Source organism: Ovis canadensis, chromosome 2 (assembly GCF_042477335.2).
Source record: "Ovis canadensis isolate MfBH-ARS-UI-01 breed Bighorn chromosome 2, ARS-UI_OviCan_v2, whole genome shotgun sequence".
Lineage (NCBI taxonomy): Eukaryota > Metazoa > Chordata > Mammalia > Artiodactyla > Bovidae > Ovis > Ovis canadensis.
The window spans coordinates 109183949-109203451 of NC_091246.1; the positions used below are offsets into that span (position 1 = coordinate 109183949).

Consider the following 19503-nt stretch of genomic DNA (forward strand, 5'->3'; position numbering starts at 1 on the left):
TCAACGAGAAGCCCGCACAGCAACTGATGAGCAGGCCACACAGCAGTGAAGACCCAGCAGAGCTAAAAATTAATTAATTCATTTAATTACTTACAAAAAGAAATAAGCAAATATATATACATATATATGTACATACGACTTAGAACACAAGATATCATACCTTAAAAAGCTAGGATGTTTGGGACTACATTTTGAAAAATGATAACAAATCGTCCCAGTTTGCCTTAATCTTCTTGAAATTCTGCTGTTCAGCCAGAATGACAGACTCTATACTGGTGACAAAGGTGAGCATGAGAGTACCAATGAGTTCCCTCAAGGAAGCACAAGACAACCCTCATTCCCTGCTGAGCTACATACATTAGAGCATATATATTTTCACCTTTTCTTAGAACTGTCTTCTGGAAAAGCCTAACTACTAATAGCAGCTAATATTTGCATAACACTTGGCAGTTTACAGAACACTCACACAGTAATTATCAGAAGAATGAAAACTCAGTCATTTGGAAACCTATAAATATTCACAGCAATTTCTTCACATGCTTGAACAGAGTCTAATTTTGGGGACATGTCACTGAAAATAGACATACTAACTCATCTATTTTGCAAGTACTGAGGATCAAATAAAGAAAGAATTATTATTGCTAATGGGGAAGTGTGCATGCATACTTAGTTGCTCAGTTTTCTGTCTGACTCTTTGTGACCCCATGGACTGTAGCCCAACAGGTTCCTCTGCCTATGGGATTTCCCAGGCAATAATACTGGAGTGGGTTGCCATTTCCTTCTCCAGGGGATCTTCCCGACCCAGGAATCGAACACAAGTCTCCTGCATTGCAGGCATATTTTTACTATCTTAGCTACCAATTAATGTTCCAAATCTATATTTAGTTCTTTTTTTTATTTTTTATTTTTTATTTTTAAATCTTTAATTCTTACATGCGTTCCCAAACATGACCCCCCCTCCCACCTCCCTCCCCACAACATCTCTCTGGGTCATCCCCATGCACCAGCCCCAAGCATGCTGCGCCCTACGTCAGACATGGACTGGCGATTCAATTCTTACATGATAGTATATATGTTAGAATTCCCATTCTCCCAAATCTTCCCACCCTCTCCCTCTCCCTCTGAGTCCAAAAGTCCGTTATACACATCTGTGTCTTTTTTCCTGACTTGCATACAGGGTCGTCATTGCCATCTTCCTAAATTCCATATATATGTGTTAGTATACTGTATTGGTGTTTTTCTTTCTGGCTTACTTCACTCTGTATAATTGGCTCCAGTTTCATCCATCTCATCAGAACTGATTCAAATGAATTCTTTTTAATGGCTGAGTAATACTCCATTGTGTATATGTACCACAGCTTTCTTATCCATTCATCTGCTGATGGACATCTAGGTTGTTTCCATGTCCTGGCTATTATAAACAGTGCTGCGATGAACATTGGGGTACATGTGTCTCTTTCAATTCTGGTTTCCTCGGTGTGTATGCCCAGAAGTGGGATTGCTGGGTCATAAGGGAGTTCTATTTACAATTTTTTAAGGAATCTCCAACTTTGAGTAGTATACTTTAAAAATTAAATAATAAGCTAGAAACACTTTATTTGAAAACCATAGTTTTCAATTTCAGAAGTCTTAAAAGTTTTTACTTTCTGGTTTATTAACACTTTATGAAATCCGTAAAGTATACCATAATGATGAAAATCTTAGTTCATTTTTAATCATTTTAACTATTATTCATTGAGTATTTTAACTGAATGTAGTCTTAGAAGTATATTGATTAAATTGTAATGAAGAGACACTTGGAAATGGGAAAAACTAAATAGGCACATTATCCACATAACTTTTTTTTTATTATTCATTGCATCTCATAGCTCTGGATGACCTGATTCCTAGTTTGAGACAGAAATTTAAAAGCAATGAGCATAAATAAAAATGCCCTTTGAACTTGTAAAGGGGAATTACATAGTCCATTTGAAAAGTTCAGTCTGTCAGGCAGTTCAGGCGCTCAGTCATGTCCAACTCTTTGTGACCCCATGACCCACAGCACGCCAGGCCTCCCTGTCCATCAACAACTTCTGGAGTCCACCCAAATCCATGTCCATTGAGTCGGTAATGCCATCCAACCATCTCATCTTCTGTCCTCCCCTTCTCCTCCTGCCCTCAGTCTTTCCTAGCATCAGCGTCTTTTCCAGTGAGTCAGCTCTTCGCATCAGGTGGCCAAAAGTGTTGGAATTTCAGCTTCACCATCAGTCCTTCCAATAAACACCCAGGACTGATCTCCTTTAGGATGGACTGGTTGGATCTCCTACTCCTTACATAAAACTTTATCCTGTTTTATGCCCCCAAATTCTTAGCTCAGCCTTCACTGCAACTGGATCCTGTCATAAACTTCCATGTCTTAAGTTTCTTGATACTAAAAATACTACTGTTAAACTCTCTAAGTAATTTTAGTAATTGAATTTTCCCTAATATTTAATATGAATAGATCAAGAATACAGGTGTGATTTTAGAAATGGGAAAAAGATTCTCTTCTACATTTTCTAATTTGTACTCTTTGTATTTTTATAAGTGTGTGTGTACACATTTGCCATTAATCAAATATCTGGGTAATTTCTGAAAATGAACAATTTCCACCGAGGCTTACATTTCTGAATTTACAGCTCCAGATGGCTCTCCACAGATGCTTCTTAACCTGGATGATTCTGCTTGATTGGTTTACAAAGTTTAATGTAAAAACAAACAAACCAAAAAAAGAAAACCCTTCCTTTCAGAATAACACTGAATTATTCAGACAATAATGTACATATTATATTAAGTACATTTAATACTTAAAACTTTGTATTTCTCATAAATTTATAGACAACTAATATGTTAACCAAAATGATGAAAACTAGCAGTAAAACAAATAACTTTTTAATTAATTTGAATAAATCCACCATTTCCAGAAATAGGGAATGCATTTGAGGCTTTTAAGTAGCATTTCCTTATTTTATTAAAACTTCATGTTATATAGTTTACATTTATATACATTTATCTTGTATATAATGGTAAAATGAAGGCAAACTTTGATTAACCAAGTCATCTATGTTTAAATAATATATCATAAGGGAAGTAGGAAGAACTGCAAGGTGAAATAATTTTCCTGGTGTACCCTCCTCCAGGGGATCTTCCTGACCCAGGGATCAATCCCACATCCTCTGTGGCTCCTGCACTGCTGGTGGATTCTTTACTGCTGAGTCACCAGGGAAGCTCATATTCGTAAATCAGTTAGTTCTATTCAGTTCAGTCACTCAGTCGTGTCTGATTCTTTGTGACCCCATGCACTGCAGCACACAAGGCCTCCCTGTCCATCACCAACTCCTGGAGTTTACTGAAACTCATGTCCATTGAGTCAGTGATGCCATCCAACCACCTCGTCCTCTATCGTCCCCTTCTCCCATCTTCAATCATTCCCAGCATCAGGGACTTTTCAAATGACTTAGCTCTTTGCATCAGGTGGCCACAGTATTGGAGTTTCAGCTTCAACATTAGTCCTGCCAGTGAACACTCAGTACTGATCTCTTTAGGATGGACTGGTTGGATGTCCCTGTAGTCCAAGGGACTCTCAAGAGTCTTCCCCAACACCACAGTTCAAAAGCATCAATTCTTCAGCACTCAGCTTTCTTTATAGTCCAACTCTGACATCCATACATGACTCCTGGAAAAACTATAGCCTTGACTAGACAGACCTTTGTTGACAAAGTAATAAATAATCATAAAATAATTATGTATCCCTAAGATGTGGCACATGGAATATGAAAATCTAGTATATTTTAATCATGTTAATGACATTTAAAACTGGAGAGGACATAGCCACTTCTAAAAAGATGTATAAGACACTTCTCAAAAACTGTATAATGTTATCCATTCATTTGCATAGATCTAATAAAATAATTCTGCAATTTATCGGATGGGCACAATGTCAGTAAGGTCAAACCGGTGCAGATAGTTCACCAGCAGGACTAGCAGTGGACACAAAGTCCTCATCAGGACAGTCCTCCAGAAAAACTATCTCTGTGGCTTTGTGCTGCCAGCCAACACAGGTTACATGTTAAATGACTCAAGTACTTTCTTCTCCATGGTCATATATCATGGAATTATACAGAATATTGTATTCAGCATTGATTATTGTTATGTTCTCAGATGCAGCAACATAGATGGACCTAGAGTTATCATACTAAGTGAAGAAAATCATGAAGAGAAAAACAAACATATTACTTATAGTGGAATTTCAAGTATGGCACAAATGAACCTAATACAGATACAGACTCACGGATGTAGAGAACACACCTGTGGTTGCTGTGGGGGAGGTGGGTGTGGGAGAGAAGAACTGGGAGTTTGAGAAGCAGACTAGTAAACAGGATGGATAAACAACAAGGTCCTATTCTATAGCATAGGGGACTACATTCAATATCCTGGGATAAGCCATAATGGAAAAGAATATAAAAACAAATGTATATATGTGTATACCTGAGTCATTTTGCTTACAGCAGGGATTAATACAAAATTACAAATCAATTATACTTCAGTATTTTACTAGTGTGTGAGATGAGTGCAATTGTGCGGTAGTTTGAGCATTCTTTGGCATTGCCTTTCTTTGGAATTGGAATGAAAACTGACCTTTCCCAGTCCTGTGGCCACTGCTGAGTTTTCTAAATTTGCTGGCATATTGAGTGCAGCACTTTCACAGCATCATCTTTCAGCATATGAAATAGCTCAACTGGAATTCCAGCACTTACACTAGCTTTGTTCATAGTGATGCTTTCAAAGCCTCACTTGACTTCACCTTCCTGGATGTCTGGCTCTAGGTAAGTGATCACACCATAGTGATTATCTGGGTCATGAAGATCTTTTTTGTACAGTTCTTCTGTGTATTCTTGCCACCTCTTCTTAACATTTTCTGCTTCTGTTAAGCCATACCATTTCTGTCCTTTATCAAGCCTATCTTTGCATGAAATGTTCCCTTGGTATCTCTAATTTTCTTGAAGAGATTGCTAGTCTTTCCAATTCTGTTGTTTTCCTCTATTTCCTTGCAGTGATCACTGAGGAAGGCTTTCTTATCTCTCCTTGCTATTCTTTGGAACTCTGCATTCAGATGCTTATATCTTTCCTTGTCTCCTTTGCTTTTCACTTCTCTTCTTTTCACAACTATTTGTAAGGCCTCCCCAGACAGCCATTTTGCTTTTTTGCATTTCTTTTTCTTGGGGATGGTCTTGATCCCTGTCTCCTGTACAATGTCATGAACCTCCATCCATAGTTCATCAGACACTCTGTCTATCAGATCTAGTCCCTTAAATCTATTTCTCACTTCCACTGTATAATCATAAGGGATTTGATTTAGGTCATACCTGAATGGTCTAGTGGTTTTCTCTACTTTCTTCACTTTCAGTCTGAATTTTGCAATAAGGAGTTCACGATATGAGCCACAGTCAGCTCCCGGTCTGCTCAAAATTCTCCAAGCCAGGCTTCAGCAGTACATGAACCGTGAACTTCCAGATGTTCAAGCTCATTTTAGAAAAGGCAAAGGAACCAGAGATCAAATTGCCAACATCCACTGGATCATCGGAAAAGTAAGAGAGTTCCAGAAAAACATCTATTTCTGTTTTATTGACTATGCCAAAGCCTTTGACTGTGTGGATCACAATAAACTGTGGAAAATTCTGAAAGAGATGGGAATACCAGACCACATGACCTGTTTTTTGAGAACCTATATGCAGGTCAGGAAGCAACAGTTAGAACTGGACACAGAAAAACAGACTGGTTCCAAATAGGAAAAGGAGTACATCAAGGCTGTATATTGTCACCCTGTTTATTTAACTTCTATGCAGAGTACATCATGAGAAACGCTGGGCTGGAGGAAGCACAATCTGGAATCAAGATTTCCGGGAGAAATATCAATAACCTCAGATATTCGGATGACACCACCCTTATGGCAGAAAGTGAAGAGGAACTAAAAAGCATCTTGATGAAAGTGAAAGAGGAGAGTGAAAAAGTTGGCTTGAAGCTCAACATTCAGAAAACGAAGATCATGGTATCCAGTCCCATCACTTCCTGGCAAATAGATGGGGAAACAGTGTCAGATTTCATTTTTGGGGGCTCCAAAATCACTGCAGATGGTGACTGCAGCCATGAAATTAAAAGACGCTTACTCCTTGGAAGGAAAGTTATGATCAACTTAGATGGCATATTCAAAACCAGAGACATTATTACTTCGCCAACAAAGGTCCGTCTAGTCAAGGCTATGGTTTTTCCAGTGGTCATGTATGGATGTGAGAGTTGGACTGTGAAGAAAGCTGAGGGCCGAAGAATTGATGCTTTTGAACTGTGGTGTTGGAGAAGACTCTTGAGAGTCCCTTGGACTGCAATGAGATCCAGTCAGTCCTTCCTAAAATAGATCAGTCCTGGTGTTCATTGGAAGGAATGATGCTGAAGCTGAAACTCCAATACTTTGGCCACCTCATGTGAAGAGTTGACTCATTGGAAAAGACTCTGATGCTGGGAGGGATTGGGGACAGGAGGAGAAGGGGACAACAGAGGATGAGATGGCTGATTGGCATCACTGACTTGATGGACATGAGTTTGGGTAAACTCTGGGAGTTGGTGATGAACAGGGAGGCCTGGCCGTGCTGTGCTTCATGGAATTGCATAGAGTCAGACACGACTGAGTGACTGAACTGAACTGAACTGATACTTCAATAAAAATGTTTAAAAATATGTTCTTAGATATAGAATTTTATCTACAACCAACAGAATTAAAAGTGCTCACAATTATTCAGCTTGATCTAATGTTTATTTTTGATGCCTTAATATTTACTGGTTCTTTTTGAAGGGTATATCAGAAGCATGAGAAACCAGTGAACTGGGTTACTTGTTAGCCATTGCTTTTTAATATATTCAATGAAAAGGAAAAAAAAAGGCCCTCAAATTTCTCAAAATAAGAACATACTCTGTGAAAATATCTGTAGCCAAGAGATGTTTACAAACACATCCCCTTTCCTGCTGCTCTTATTAGAATCTTGAACATTATTTTTTCCTCTGTAGCTCAGAAAGAGCTTTTATTCTCTCCCATCCAGTGAATGACCATGTTTGGAGGTTTCTCAATGACACTCTTTTACCAATGGCACCTCATTATTTCATAAGTCAGTAAATAAACAACTTCTTTTTTTAACGTTTCTTCGAGAAACTTATCCTGAAGCTATACTTTGACACTTTCTACAATACTCTGGAAGTTTCTGGCATCTTGCAAAGACACACCATTCTGTTGCCATCCCTGTTATTGCTAATTCTACAGAAAATGCTGATGTCCCTGTAGGCAATTGGTCTAACCCCTTGGTTCCTCAGTTTTCTCCTCTCCCTCTGTCATATAATCTTCCCCTTCATCCTATCCACACACCCAGGGTGACATGCTAAATCTTGTCATCACAGGGAGAGACTCAAAATTAGTCCTGGCCCTCTCATCATATGATATCAGGACAGCACAAATTATCTTTTTTTAAGATTTTTTTTATGTGGACCTTTAAAAAAATGTTATTGACTTTGTTAAAATATTGCTTCTGCTTTATGTTTTAGTTTAGCGGGTTTTTTTTTTTTTTTTGTTGTTGTTGTTGTTGTTGTTTGTTTTGCCACAAGGCATGTGGGATTTTAGCTCCCTGACCAGGGTTTGTCGAACTTGTGCCCCCCATGAAGCCTTAACCACTGATGTGGCAGGGAAGTCCCTGGGAGTCATTTTAAAATCTGCAGGTAATTAGGGTTAAAAATGTGTTCATATTTTCTTCCAACAATATATTTACTTGTTCACATCCCCTGAGATTCTTCTCTCTAGTGCTGGTAAACCAACTTTGAGTTCCACTGGGTTCTATGACTCATTTTCCTTTAGTCACTTCCCTATAATTTTCACTCCTTGAATGAGTCAAGGGTTTTACAGAATTGACAGATATTCGCAAACCATTTCCTTTTCCTGAAACATATTTGCCTCATTCTTCACCCACTTGTCATAACAAAGAAACACACAAATGTAAACATAACACATGGTCATTATCGAATATCCTTCCAGGTCACTTGTTAAGGAATCACACTCATCTAATCTTCTGATTGAAGATCTCCAGCTTCTGGGGGCACCCACATCCCCTGACCATGTCACTCACCTTTTCCTTTCAACACCTAGTGTACAACTTTTTTCAACTTTTGAGAACCTCTGATTGAACCTCCCTACTCTTATTCTCATTGGATGACTTTACTTTTTTCCATCAACAAAGACCTCTTTTACGGTTGCACTAATAAGTCCTTACTGCAAGATGCTACACATAACCACCTTCTCTTTCACTCTTCTGTTGAAATCCTCTATATGACAAAAGTCTGATTTTCCACTTAGTTTCCAGATTTTCCCTTGCCAAAGGATTCAGGGATGTCCCTTTACTGACAACTCAATCTTTCCCCTGAATTTTAACTTATCTTCTTATTATGAATATTCTCCATCAATATACAAATATACATTAGGCTCGCTCTACTCTGCTTCTCTCTTGCTCTCTTCTCTCTCCCTCTCCATATATATCCTTGTACATATAACAATTGTAATACCAGAAAGATCTCTTCAGGAAAATCAGAGATACCAAGGGAACATTTCACGCAAAGATGGGCTCAATAAAGGACAAAAATGGTCTGGAGCTAACAGAAGCAGAAGATACTAAGAAGAGGTGGCAAGAATATACAGAAGAAAGGTACAAGAAAGATCTTCATGACCCAGATAATCACAATGGTGTGATCACTCACCTAGAGCCAGACATCCTGAAATGTGAAGTCAAGTGGGCCCTAGGAAGCATCACTATGAACAAAGCTAGTGGAGGTGATGGAATTCCAGCTGAGCTCTTTCAAATCCTAAAAGATGATGCTATGAAAGTGCTGCCCTCAACATGCCAGCAAATTTGGAGAACTCAGCAATGGCCACAGGACTGGAAAAAGTCAGTTTTCATTCCAATCTCAAAGAAAGGCAATGCCAAAGAATGCTCAAACTACTATACAATTGCAGTCATCTCATATGCTAGCAAAGTAATGCTCAAAATTCATGAAGCCAGGCTTCAACAGTATGTGATCTGTGAACTTCCAGATGTTCAAGCTGTATTTAGAAAAGGCAAAGGAACCTGAGATCAAATTGCCAACATCTGGTGGATCATCAAAAAAGCAAGAGAGTTCCAGAAAAACATCTATTTCTGCTTTATTAACTATTTCAAAGTCTTTGACTGTGTGGATCACAACAAATTGTGGAAAATTTTGAAAGAGATGGGAATACCAGACCACCTGACCTGCCTCCTGAGATATCTGTATGCAGGTCAAGAAGCAACAGTTAGAACTGAACATGGAGCAACAGACTGGTTCCAAATCGGGAAAGGAGTATGTCAAGGCTATATTTTGTCACTCTGCTTACTTAACTTCTATGCAGAGTACCTCATGCAAAATGTCAGGCTGGATGAACCCCAAGTTAGAATCAAGATTGCTGGGAGAAATATCAATAACCTCTGATATGCATGTGACACCATCCTTATGGCAGAAAGTGAAGAAGAACTAAACAGTCTCTTGATGAATCTGAAAGAGGAGAGTGAAAAAGGTAACTTAAAACACAACATTTAGAAAAGTAAGATCATGGCATCTGGTCCCATCACTTCAAGGCAAATAGATGGGGAAACAGTGGCTGACTTTATATTTTTGAGGGGGGGGGCTCCAAAATCACTGCTGATGGTGACTGCAACCATGAAATTAAAAGACACTTGTTCCTTCAAAGAAAAGTTATGACCAACCTAGACAGCATATTAAAAAAGCAGACATTACGTTGCCAACAAAGGTCCATATAGTCAAATATATGGTTTTTCCAGTTGTCATATATAGATGTGAGAGTTGGACTATAAAGAAAGCTGAGAGCCAAAGAATTGATGCTTTTGACCTGTGGTGCTGGAGAAGATTCTTGAGAGTCCCTTGGACTGCAAGGAGATTCAACCAGTTCATTCTCAAGAAAATCAATCCTGAATATTCATTGGAAGGACTGATGCTGAAGTTGAAACTACAATACTTTGGCCACCTGATGCCAAGAACTGACTCATTGGAAAAGATCCTGATGCTGGGAAAGATTGAAGGCAGGAAGAGAAGGGGACAACAGAGGATTAGATGGTTGGATGGTATCACCGACTCAATGGATATGAATTTGAGTAAATCCTGTGTGTTGGTGATGGACAGGGAGGCCTGGTGTGCTGCAGTCCATTGGGTGGCAAAGAGTTGGACATGACTGAGTGACTGAACTGAACTGAATGGAAAGATAATTTATTAAAGGCTAATTGTTAAGTTTTATGTATATTAAATTTTTTTTGCATACAACAGTATCTAAAAATAACACTAATAAGGGATACATGTGTGTGTGTGTTTATGTATGTATATATGGGTGTCTCATTCTCTTCAGTCTTTCTAATCCTCTTTGGTCTCCCCTCATGCCTCAGTAGTAAAGAATCTGCCTACAATGCAGGAAACTTGGGTTTTATTTCTCGATCGAGAAGATTCCCTAGAGAAGGAAATGGAAATCCTCTCCAGTATTCTTGGCTGGAAAATCCCAGGGATAGAGGAGCCTGTGGTCTACAGTCCATGAGGTCTCAAAAGAGTCAGACACAACTTCCCAACTAAACAGTCCTCCTTAAAGCCATGTTTCTCACAGCAAATGTTGCTTTCAACTTCCATTCTCTGTTCATTCTTCCCAATGTAATAAAACATTTCTTGCTTAGGGTGCCCATGACCTAAACGTAGCAAATCCAGTGGGCATTTATTCATGTGACCCCTACATTCAATAGGGATGATGAGTTGAAGCTCATTTACACCCCTTGTCTCTGTGGTGTTATGTTCTCCTGGATTTTCTCAGTCCTCTTAGATAAAGTATTGATTTGGTCAAAAAGTTTGCTGGGGTTATTCCATATCATCTGACAGAAAAACCAGAACAAGCTTTTTGGCTAGCCTATTACTTTTCAGGCTCTATCTTTTGACTCTTCTACTTTAAATTCACTTTGAAGGTAAGCTCATCAATGTCCATGGCTTGAAATTTCACCTAGGTATTAGCAACATTCAGTGGCATATCTCTAATAGGATACTTCTCTTAAGGTCCAGTCCCATGTATATAACTGCCTACCTGAAAGATCTTTGAGCACACTTTACAAACATCTCCATGAGAGGACATGATATCCAAATCCATCTCTCCTCCAGTGATATCTCCAGCCTTAACTGGTAATTCATATGGCTGCTCATGGGCTTCCTGGGTGGTGATAGTGGTAAAGAACTCACTTGCCGGTGCAGGAGACATAAGAGACAAGGGTTCAATCCCTGGTTTGGGAAAATCCCCTGGAGGAGGTCATGGCAACTCACTCCAGTATTCTTGCTTGGAGAATCCCATGGGAAGAGGAGCTTGGCAGGCTATGGTCTATATGGTTTTACAGATTCGAACAGGACTGAAGCAACTTAGCAGGCATACATGTATGAGCTTGTTAGGTGGCTCAGTGGTGAAGAATCTGGCTGCCAATGCAGGAGACATGGTTCCATCTCTGTGTCGGAAAGATCCTCTGGGGAAGGAACTGGAAACTCAGTCCAGTATTCTTGCCTGGAAAATCCCATGGACAGAGGAGCCTGTCAGGCTACAGTCTATCAGACCTGCAAAGAGTTGGACATGACTGAAGTGACTTAGCACATGGCTGCTAATAACTCAAGCTAGAGCTTGAACTTTCATCTCTCCAATCCCTCACAAGGTCAATGGTTGGCATTTCTAAAATCAATCCATCACCCAGGCCAGACTCTAAAACCAAGGAGCATTATGTCCATGCTTGAGATCTGTTAGACTACTGCAAAAATCTCTTATTCCCTCCCTTTATTTCCCTACTCCAAGCCACTTTCCGCATGAAAACCAGGGTGATTTTATTTCAACACATATATGATCACATTCTTTCCTCCTTTAACATCTTTCAGAGTCTGGCCATTAAATTTATAATATAGTCTAAAATTCTGAACAAACACTCAAATATTCCCCATGATCTTTGCTTTAAAAAACTCCTGCCTTGTTCATTATGCTCCAGGAACAGAAGCTCCTTTTCAGCTCCCGAAATACAAGCAAGATTTTGTTCCCACCTGAACGTCATAACAGAATATTTCCTCTCCCTGGATCATTCTCCTCCCCACATTTCACTGCTCATCTATGACTCATGCTTCAGATCTCAACTTAAACATCACTTCCTCAAAGACTACTTTGATGTCTCAATACAAATTAAGCTTCTCCAGTCATCTTCTCAGATTGTATTTCTTTTCAAAGCATCTAATGCACCTTTTAAATTGCATATTCATTTGTGTGATTATTTATTGTGTCTGTCTTTTCACACCCACACTTCTTCGCAGGACCTCCTAGGTGATATATTTTCTTCATCCTTGAACACCCAGTTCCTAGGTATAGTAGGTGCTAGGACCTTACAGCAGTGTATAGGTTGTTCAGAGCACACTGATACTAGTGCCTGGGGTGAGTGATGGTTTAATTCTAGCCTGTGCACTGCTTGCTCCCACTGCTCCTGGGACAGGACAAGGACATCCTGGAGGTATGTCTTTTACTAGCTTTGCACACAGGTCCATGGGGAGAGGAGCCGGGTGGGTTACAGTCCATATTATCACAAACAGTCAGGTACATATGAGTGACTAATACAAACACGCACACCATAAAGATGAGGGGGCCCTTGTAGGTACTCGACAACTGGGGGCTGAAATACAGAATTAGCTTTTGGGGCAACTTTTAAAAATGCTTTCTAACATGAGTCAGATTAGGATAAATTTTTGATTTTTATGTTTCACTAACAATTGCTCTAATTATTAGCTGAATATGAATGAGCAAAGAATTTCAGTTGCATTCATGCTAATACACTGCTGTGCCTGAAAGTTTCTCTTCTTAATTGCAGGAGTGTTAATAACCATATTCAAAGCTAGATTCTCTTTCTGACTTACAGAACATTCTGTCTCATTGCCTTTACAGAGAAACAACTCCCATTAAAAAATGTTCATAGAATAATTAACTGCCCATTTGACATATTATGCCATCTACTCAAGTTACCAACTTGGCACAAAGTGGATTTTATAAATTCTATTATATAAATGGACTCTGTTTAACTTTGTCCCTTGGTTTGGGTATTTGTTTCATAAAATTCTGTTCATGATGATGAGAATAAGAGAAAGTGAGTATATCAGTTATCATAAATTAAAAATACAATGCGCTTCCCTTGTAGCTCAATGATAAAAAACCCACATGCCAATGCAGGAGATGCAGGTTTGATCCCTGGGTTGGGAAGAGAATCCCCTGGAGAAGAGAATGACAACCCACTCCAGTATTCTTGCCTAGAAAATTCCATGGACAGAGAAGCCTGGTGGGCTACAGTCCATGGGGTCACAAAGAGTGGACATGACTAAGTGACTAAACAATAAAAATACATCTCAAAATCACCAAATTGGGAGTGCTATCATATTGAAATAAAGATACAGTAATACATCCTCAATATAGCATAAAACTATGGCGTTAGTTTTATGAAAAAGTCACTGAATGTTTGTTAGCTTTTTAAAAAATGTGAATAATGTCTGAGTATGTTGGGGGAAAAGATATATCACAGGAAAGCATTCCCCTGAGAGGAGGGTGCTTGATTACTTAAAAAAAAATACAGTTTCTATTTTATTAATAGAATTTGCTTTCTTTTAGGAACTCAATAAATTATAATTTATTATAAAATAAACCTACATCTTACTTTCATAGGAAACAACACCTTTTAAGACAGTTTCAATACTTGCTTGTGCTATTTCTACACAGAAATGGCTACTAGATCTAATAACCTGTCTGTGGCATCGTTTTAAAAAATATATACAATGGGATCTGAGATTCAACAGCTGGCTCACACTAAGTGGCTCAGATGTTAAGAATTTGCCTGCAATGCAGGAGGTGCAGGTTTGGTCCCTGGGTCGGGAAGATACCCTGGAGGAGGAAATGACAACCTACTCCAGCGTACTTGCCTGATAAATTCCATGGACAGAGGAGCCTGCTGGGCTACTGTCCATGGGGTAGCAAAGAGTCAGATAGGACTGAGCGACTAACACTTTCACTTTCACAGCTCCACTGCAGCCAACCAACTATGAAAACACATGCCAAGGTTTTAAGTAAACCAAGGAATCACTTTTCCCATTGAAACCTTGTGGCTTTTGCTTTTACAGTTTCTGCCTGGTTTTTGTGTTTTCTTGTTTAAGAATATTCTTAAAAGGTAAAACAGAAACTGTTTTGTAATACAGGAGCATGCCCATTAGGGTAGTCTGGTGGGGGGGGGGAGGGGAAGAGTGAGGGAACTAGACCTCTATTTTTATGACCATAAACTGATAGAAGTGTCAACTATAAATTGACACTTGCCCAAAGCATGCCAGCAACTGAAGAACAAGGGCATTTGCCGTCTGCCTCTGTGGAGACTGACCCCTGTGCTGCTGCAGCTGTTGGCCCTCAACACCCCTGAGGGAGTTCAGGGTGGAGAGGGAGGCGCTCTGTGCTCCTGGGAATCTGGTGACTGGTCTTTAGATAGATAATTTCAGGAACTGATTTCATGATTCCAATCCTTGCATCTCCTCGTATCTAGAAAAGCACTAAATCCCTTCATGATGACATCAATTATTCATACTAGGAGAAAAACTCTTATAAAGTAAGCACTTGATTGCATTGAATTCCCCCTTCACCAAAATCTTATATATTGACCTTGCCCCATTACCTGTTCAGAGCAGTCTCTCAGAGCTATCTGAGGTGCTGTCTCCCAGGCTGCAGTCCTCATTTTGTCCCAAATAAAACTTAACTTGAAACTCTCATGCTGTGCATATTTTTCAGTCAACAGAAGTGTTGCCACATAGAGATATAAAAATGCTAAACAGCTGTATGTTTTAGCAACAGATTTGTAATTGCCTAGAGAAATGAACCCAGAGAAGTCCATCTGCTGGTGCTGCTGCCTCTATCAGCAGAACCACCCATGCAAGGTGAGTCAGATCTGGACAACAGCATCACAGATCAAATTTCAATGGACTTCAATTTCCCCTGGATGAACCTACTGCTGCTAAGTTGCTTCAGTCGTGTCTGACTCTGTGCAACCCCATAGACAGCAGCCCACCAGGCTCACCTGTCCCTGGGATTCTCCAGGCAAGAGCACTGGAGTGAGTTGCCATTTCCTTCTCCAATGCATGAAAGTGAAAAGTGAAAGTGAAGTCGCTCAGTCGTGTCTGACTTCTAGTGACCCCATGGACTGCAGCCCATCAGGCTCCTCCATCCATGGGATTTGCCAGGCAAGAGTGCTGGAGCGGGTTGCCACTGTGGCCACAAATGGCTGAAGTCACTCCGCCATCAGTTCGCGGTGAAAGTTTGCTGTTTCCTGCGATTGAGATGCAACAGGAATCATTTACAAGCAAAAGGCCACACTGCAAAGGCTACAACATGCCTGATTAAATTTCTGTACCTGAGGAGGGGTGCTAGCAAACATAGCTTTTGATCTGGCAGCATGTTGATAAAACAGTCCAATCATATAAAACACTAAAAATCATAGGACATGCCTTTGGCAGAGGCTGAAAATGTTATAAGGATGACCTCAATTTAGAAAATCACAGAGGTCAATTTTTTTCAAATGATAAAATTTAGGCTCATCAACACACACAAAAATAATCTATCCTACTTTATAAACATTGCTCATAGTACCAGATGTACTTTGAAAAAACAATTATTTTTATAATGGCACTTACTAACTACAGGAATAGACAATGTCTTAAATTGACTCCAAATTACACAAGGAAAACAAGTGTCTTGGGGTAAATTCACTTCTCTAATCTCATATTCACGAATAGATCACAATGTAAGTCACTACAATGTTCATACCATGACATGTACTTACAAATATTTAACTATTAATATAAACTGCTTCCCAAATTGAGGAAGGAGATTTAGGAAATCATAAATGAAAGAAAAGGTGCAGAAAAGAAAACACATATATAGAAAAGCAGGAAAGAAGTAGGGATCCTAGATCCAAATTCTGTTCTGTTAATGCAATGTCATTAATAGAAGGTCTTCAGTTTGTAGTTACTGCTGAACTACAGTTCTTCGGTCATCTATATTATATCTTATTCTTAGACTTGATACATCACATCACCTACAGAGAAGCAGCAAGGACAATGCTTTATAATCTTTCTAAACTTTCAAACTGAAATTTAGTTGTGAACACATTTAAAAGGTACTGCTGACTTAGCTCTTAGGACTACTGGAATCAGAATCTATCATGCCACTGGCATTGGATTTTGGCTTCCAGTTGCTTTAGTATCTTGGCACTTTAGCTGACAACTAGGTTCCTAATTCCTTAAAGGAATGAATGATATTGGTTGTTTGTCTTTTCCTAGAATACCTCTTCTAATAGTGTACATAAAATAAGGTCTCAGGAAAGGTCTGCTTGTTAATTTACTGAAAAAGAAAACTTATGTTCATATAGATGAGGTATGTTGGGTTGTGAAGAAACATAGAATACCTAAGTTTAGACTTAGAATTATTGTTGTTGCTGTTCAGTTGCTAAGTCAATCCGACTCTTTGCAACCTCGTGGACTGTAGCATGCCAGGTTCATCTGTCCTCCACTATCTTATATGGTTTGATAAAATTCATGTCCATTGAGCTAGTGATGCCATCTAAACACCTCATTCTCTACTGCCCCTTTCTCCTCCTGCCTTGAGTCTTTCCCAGCATCAGGATCTTTTCCAATGAGTTGACTGTCCATATCAGGTGGCCAAAGTATTTGAACTTCAGCTTCAGCATCAGTCCTTCCAATGAATATTCACGGTTGATTTCCTTTAGAGTTGACTGGTTTGATCTCCTTGAAGTCCAAGGGATTCTTAAGAGTTTTCTCCAGCACTACAGTTTCAAAGCATTAATTCTTTGGTGCTCAGCCTTCTTTATGGTCCAAATTTCACATTCATACATGATTAATGGCAATACCATAGCTAAGTATTATAGGAAACACTAAAACTTATCCAGTCCCAGATATTGACCTACATCTTGAACTCCACTGGAAGGGCTTCCATGCCCTCTCTTCTAAGTATGGCCCTTCCAATCCAGATCACATTCAGCGACTCAGGGAGGAGGGACAGTTTCCTCTTACTTCTGTTTCCTTCTTTTCTCTTTTCCCACTTTACCTGTCTTTTCTTTTTTACTTTGTTTCAATCATAAACTTAAGGTTTCTTACCTCCCCACTTGATTATATTTTCTTAAAAGATGCAAATGATTGCATACATTTCATTTTCACATGGGGTTATATAGAGATAACAAGAATAATAATTATTATCATATACATGCACACACCTATATGTATGTATGTATATGTATATATGCACAGATATTTAAAGTCAACTTAACTATCTCTATGTATGAAAGGATATGTATTTTATACAAGGGTTCCACAGTTTTTTAGTGAAAACACAATACAGAGTTAAATCAGAATCAAACCCAAAATGGTTAAATACTTAAACATTTAAAATAATAATTTTAAAAGATATTTCTTTTGAAATTACAAAATATTAACTTTCTAAATCTACATGCTTACTTGTCTAATTGGGCTTGTTTTGAAAACTTATTAGATAGGAGCAAAGGGAAAATGGACAGAGGGAGATTAAGAACAGAGTCATAGTCGAAATTTTATTTACATTTTATAGTAGAAAATTTGACAAAAATAAGTGAATAATAAAATGTCTCAATAATCTAAACTCTCTGATTTAACTGGCCATTATCTTGGTCTAGCAGAATTAAGTAACAAATAAAGATAATGCTTCAATATTTAGATGATATTAATTCTTCAACAGTTAGATGATAACAAACTGAAAATTCAGTTCTTCAAATAGTACTAACACTGGTCAATATTTAATGCAAATAGCTTGCATTTTTTAGCAGAGGTCATTAAAATCTAATAGAAATACAGTACAGACTTAGGCGATTATATATTCAAAATTATATCAAATATTTACTGATTGATGGATAGAAATAATCAGTAAAAATTTCCTCTTCCTCAAAATGTTCCAGCACTGGATCTTTGTCCTAGACTTTTCAAGATGTACACTATTTCATTTCATGATGAATGCCTGATGAACAGTACCAGCAGAACCCTGTCCTCTGGGTTTGTTTTACAAGTGGAAGATGCTTGTCAATTTTCAGCACAGAGTACATATGAGAAGGAGCATTTTCCTTTCATGTTCTGTTGCTTCAAGACACAGTGAAGAAAAAGTTCCCTTTAAAGAAACAAAACACCCCACAAAAAAGCAAGCTAGTGGAGAGAACAAGATGGCAGGGGAGTAGGTGGACATGGAGTACAAATCTCTCCATGGATGCATCCGGAATGCACCTTCAGACACAGAAATGCATGCAGAACACCAGCTGTGAGTGGACAGGAGTACCTGACCAGTGGAAAAGAATATGTAGAACCACACAAAACTCAGTAGGACAAAGGAACTAGGGGGAAAAACAGCAGTGTTGGTAGAACAGGACCTGCCCTTGGTGGGTGGGGAGCTGAAGCAGGAATCCGATCCCCACATCAGCAAAATTGTCTGAGTCAGAGGAGAAATATTTAAGGCTGACGGTGAAACAGCTGATCTGTGGCAGCCTAAATGGAATGAGAATCAGACAGTCCTTGCTGTGGCCATACACACCCTAGACAATGTCACAGGTTCCCTGGAAGGCATAGTGGCTGGGAGCTGGAGTTTAGGGATTGTGGAGCAATCCCAGGGCGAGGGCTGCTGTTGACTGTGGAGAGACAGAGGGAGGAGACTGTGGGCGAAAATGCCTGTGGAGGAAAGCCAGGAGCGGTGGAAGCAAGGAGATACTGCTAAGTCATGCATAGGGGGTGAAGCCATCACCATAGCCTCTCTCTCTCCACACACCAGCCTTGGCAGCTGAACAATAGAGAGGCTGGCCCATCAAAGCCTGACACACTGAACCACAGAGTAGAAACCCACCCAGGGTGCCTCTCTAAGTGCCTAATGTGTAGATCTACAGAGTAGGACCCCAGCCAGGGGGCCACCTCTATGAGCCTGATGCACCAAACAACAGAGAAGGACCCCAGGCAAGGAGCCCTCTAAGTTCCTGAATGGGCAGAACTGTGAAGACTGGCCAAAGAGGCCTTCTGGTCCCCAGCTACAGAGTCTTGAAAAAAGGCTCTGATAGGGCCATAACTCCTGCAGCAGAGGCAGTCCGTGTCTCTGCACATTTGGTGCCACCAAGGTCCCCATAACCCAAGCAGTTGTGCCACCTTCATGCTCAACCCTCACTGGGGCAGAGTTGCCATGGGCAAAAAAATGTCTTGCTTCTATGCATGGAGGGTCGCTTCAGTCATGTCCCACTCTTTGTGATGCTGTGAACTGTGGGCTGCCAGGCTTCTCTG

At 39.5% G+C, this 19503-nt stretch overlaps 1 protein-coding gene across 1 annotated transcript in view; it reads right to left on the reverse strand.

The window, feature by feature from the left end:
- The window catches only part of GALNTL6 (polypeptide N-acetylgalactosaminyltransferase like 6), a 1485023-nt gene that overhangs the window by 1068551 nt on the left and 396969 nt on the right, over positions 1 to 19503 (reverse strand). The window lies entirely within an intron of this gene.